Below are 4099 nucleotides of genomic sequence, written 5' to 3'. Positions count from 1 at the left end.
GTGCAGGGCCCAAACAACTGGGTCATCCTCCACTGCCTTCCCCGGCCACAGCAGAGAGCTGGACTGGAAGAGGAGCAACCGAGACAGAACCGGCGCCCCAAACGGGACTAGAACCTAGGGTGCCGGTGCCGCAGGCGGAGGATTAGCCAAGTGAGCCACAGCATCGGCCATCAACAACACACACATACATATGAAAATAACTAGCTTGAATTTATCCCTGTTCAGTTCCAAGACCTTGCTACACCTCCTCTTGCACTTGGCAGGTCTGGGGTTAACTATCTGTTAAACAAGATTTGGGTGATTTGTCCGTGGAACTGCAAATAGAGCTTCTGGATGCAGATCACCATCCTCTGGGTCCCCACAGAGCCCCAATCACTTCCAAAGACAGCCAGACATGCTTTTCTTTTCTCCATTAAACTTGAGTAAGAACTTTTTCCAAACCAGGTCTGCCTTCCAGTACTTCAAGATACTTTCCTAGAATGTTTCATGCTTAGCTTGTTCTTAGAGTTGGCATCTTATTGACACGCAGAAACTCAGGTTCCCAAAATACAGCACACTTGTGTGCTGACTGGGTCAGCTCTCTTGGACTTGAGCTATTCTGTTTGAAGACAACAGGATTGTCCTCTCTGACAACAGAACCAGAATGAGCCAATGGGTATGGGTTCAGCAACTTGTTGGTTTCATTGATTTTCTCACCATGCATAAGCTGGTTATGACTTCAAATTAGCCTTTCTTAACAGTTTTATACTTTTATCCTATACACAATACCTTTACATCCTGTTGAAGTGATGTGTTTCCATGTATGTTTATTTGTTTTCAATTTACTTATTTAATGCAGAACAATATTTTGGCTCTAATCTTGTTCTTACTTTAATTAAAAGACATGGTGATTATCACATTTGATTTACACAGGTGGTTTCCTACACTCTCAATTCTTTTTTAAGTTTTTCTTTATTTTTAAATGACATATAATAATTGCACAGATTTATGGGGTCCAATGTGATGTATACATGTATATACATTATGTAATGATCAAATCAGGCTAATTAGAATATCCTTGCCTCAAATATTTATTGCTGCTTTTGAATGAAAGATTATGTCTTCTTTCCTAGATATTTAAAAATAGAAATTACTGTTGACTATAGTCACCCTAGCTGTTCAATAAAACTCTATACCTTATTAATCATATCTAACTTTAATTTTGCATCACTGTACCCAGGTTTTCTTCAGCCCTCTTCCCCTTCTCCAGTTTCTGTTAACCATTATCCCACTCTCTAGTCCTGTGAGATCAACTATTTAATTTTTATGTATTCATTTTTATGATAGTGTTCTAAAAATTATTATTGTGTTTGCTTATTTGAGGCGGAGAAAGAGAGAGAGAGAGAGATAGAGAGACAGAGACAGAGAGACAGAGACAAAAGAGAGACAGAGAGAGACAGAGACATCACCTATGTCGCTCCCCGTCTTCGTGGAGGAACGACACAGGACCCTGCGCTGTTCTTTCGTCTGCTCGGCCCTCCCCGGGTTTGCTGCTGGTTCTTCCCGGGTTGGCTACCGACCCTTCACCTCCGTGGAGGGGTGGGCCCCCTGCCACTTTCCCCACTTCCGCAGGGGAGCGGCACACCACCGGCCAGCTCTCTCGGGGGCTGCTCAGGTGTTCCTTCAGATGTTCCTGGTGCATGTTGTCTCTCTCCTCCTTTATAGTCCTCTTCCACCAATCCATGCTCTGATACCCACATGCCAAGTATGCTGCTCTCCTCCAATCAGGAGCAGGTCCTGCTGTTTATTGGTTGAACTGGAGGCAGCTGTGTAGAAGCTGTTTCCTCCTCTCCCAGCGCCATATTGTGGGAGAGCAGATGCATAAAATAAGTCTTAATTCGAGTAACAGTCTAGTCCCAGTTGCTCCCCACAACCTATCCACTGGTTCACTTCCTAAATGCCTACAATAACTGAGGCTGGGGCCAGGAGCTAGGAACTCAGTCCAGGTTCTGCATCTCCCTCAAAGCTTTCACATTGACTTTTTATATTGAAGTGGTTCTGTGCACATCTCCATAGTTTACTCCCATCTCCTTCAAGTGTTTGCCCAAATATCACCTCTCCCATGTCCACCATGTTTAAAATTGCAACTTCCTTGGACCTCCAATTCTCCTCCTGTGCTTTATCCCCCAACCCCATATCACATCAACTTATAACACACTAAGTTTTGAACACATCATGTTTATTTTCTAAAACTTGTTTCCTGCAACTGGAATATAAGCTCTGGGAGGGCAAAGATTTGTGTCTTTGTTTGCTAATATAACCTTTGTGCTAGGAATGGTGCACTGGTCATGGGATGTGCTCAGTTAATAGCTGTGCAATGAATGAAGTCATAAAGGCTTAATTTTCACATTGTTATTGATCTCTGTAGTACAGCACCCACAGAGTTTGCAAACCAGAAGGGAACTCCATGTAACGTTCTCTTCAAATTTGAAGATCATGCTTTATACATGACTTTCAGAGTTTTAAATACTCTTTTCTCCAGATTTCCATTTTCTGCTCTGAAGAGCTATTATCTTGTCAGACCTTCCTTTTTGACATCTCTACACCTATTGTCATTGACAGCGCAGCTTTCTGGACTTTGCTCGTTTTTCACAGGGGTGAGTCCCAGGTATGCCTGCCTGTGAGTTTTTGTAAAGTTCATGGTTATTGCTTCTTGGCCTTTTGGCTAAGATCAAGTGTAGTATCTCATGATTCTCTGATACTTATTCCAAGCTCTGCAACAACGCACAGCCTTCTGGTGGTATTTTGCCTCAATAAAGTGGGCGTATGGTGTTCAGGATCCATATACTTAGGCCCTTGGTGTGTTGCTAAGGTTGTGACTGGTACTTGGGGTTTGTATTTTGTTTCTGTCAACTGTTTTTCTGCTTCTTCACATGGACAGAAAGGGACATTCTACCATTACTCCCCACTGATTCGGCATTTCTCTAAGAGAAGTACTTTGTGTGACTTGCCATGTACGCTTTCTTCCATGGCACTTATAGAAATGTTAACTAGCACTTTCCCTGGCACTGTTTTCCCAAAGAAAGCACTCTGCCATTCTGCATCGACAGAAGCATCCGGGAATCCTTAGTTAATTTCTAAGCTGGTTACTTATGCATGGCCTCCTATCCCATATCAATTCCTTAAGAATATCTTTAGAGAAGCAATTTTGAAAATCCTTGTATTAGGCCCTACTTAATTGTTTTAACCATCTTTTCCAAGAGCTGCAGTAGAATTTAAGCATGAAATAACAATGACAGATGATGCATACATTTGGGTAGCTCTTGACAGTTTCTAATGCTTAGTGGAAAGATCACGGACTTCACAGCCAGACTGAGTTTGACACTTCCTTCCGTATTTCCTAGCTTTGTAATGCTGTGCACCTGACCTCACCTCTCAGCAGGTGCTTTCACTCATCTTGTCAAGGGGGGCATGGCTTATTGTATTGAAGGAGGAGGGATGGGGCTGGCAGAGGGCCTCCACTGTGTGGAGCATGGGAGACGAGCTCTGTTTCTGTGGGTGCCTTTCATTCTCTTCCACAGGGGCTATCTCACGACATCCATTGCTTCTCCACACCTGTTGTAGGTGGTAGGAGTCACTGTGAAAAAGAAAATGTTTGCACTCATGGAGCTTACATTTGAGAGATGCTGATAGAAAAGAAACTCCCAGATAAGCTTGTAGTAGCAGATAGGGGTAGCTGCTAAGAAGAAAAACAGAGGGGATGGGGTGGGCAACAAGAGGTATGGAAGGGATGTGATAGGGTAGAAAGGAAAGACCTTTAGGCAGACGAGCACAGAAGCTTCTGGAGTGAGGAGGAGGCAAACGCGGGGTGTGGATCTGTGGATCCTCCCTCTACTCCACTGTTCTCATTAAAAGTTTTGTAAAGCTGCCCTGCCATTGTCTACAACTCACTGGGTGTGGGAGGGATGCACAGTGACCTCTCATTTCCAGGTTCTCCTTTAGAGTTCCTATGTGGAAGATGCTTCGGCTGCCAATTAGTTTTGAGCCACAGTGGCTGTTGTCAAGGGCAGTAGTTCTGAACTTATATTATAGAAATGGTCCTGCAGCTTCAGTCTACAAA

General features: G+C 43.6%; 1 pseudogene; it reads left to right on the top strand.

The window, feature by feature from the left end:
- Positions 1-2684: 2684 nt before the first annotated feature.
- LOC127493767 (U2 spliceosomal RNA) lies at positions 2685-2826 on the top strand (annotated as a pseudogene).
- Positions 2827-4099: the final 1273 nt, after the last annotated feature.

The sequence above is a fragment of the Oryctolagus cuniculus genome, chromosome 7 (assembly GCF_051225735.1).
Source record: "Oryctolagus cuniculus isolate XC-2025 breed Fujian yellow rabbit chromosome 7, ASM5122573v1, whole genome shotgun sequence".
In the NCBI taxonomy this organism is placed as follows: Eukaryota; Metazoa; Chordata; class Mammalia; order Lagomorpha; family Leporidae; genus Oryctolagus; species Oryctolagus cuniculus.
This window is presented reverse-complemented; position numbering and strand designations above follow the sequence as displayed.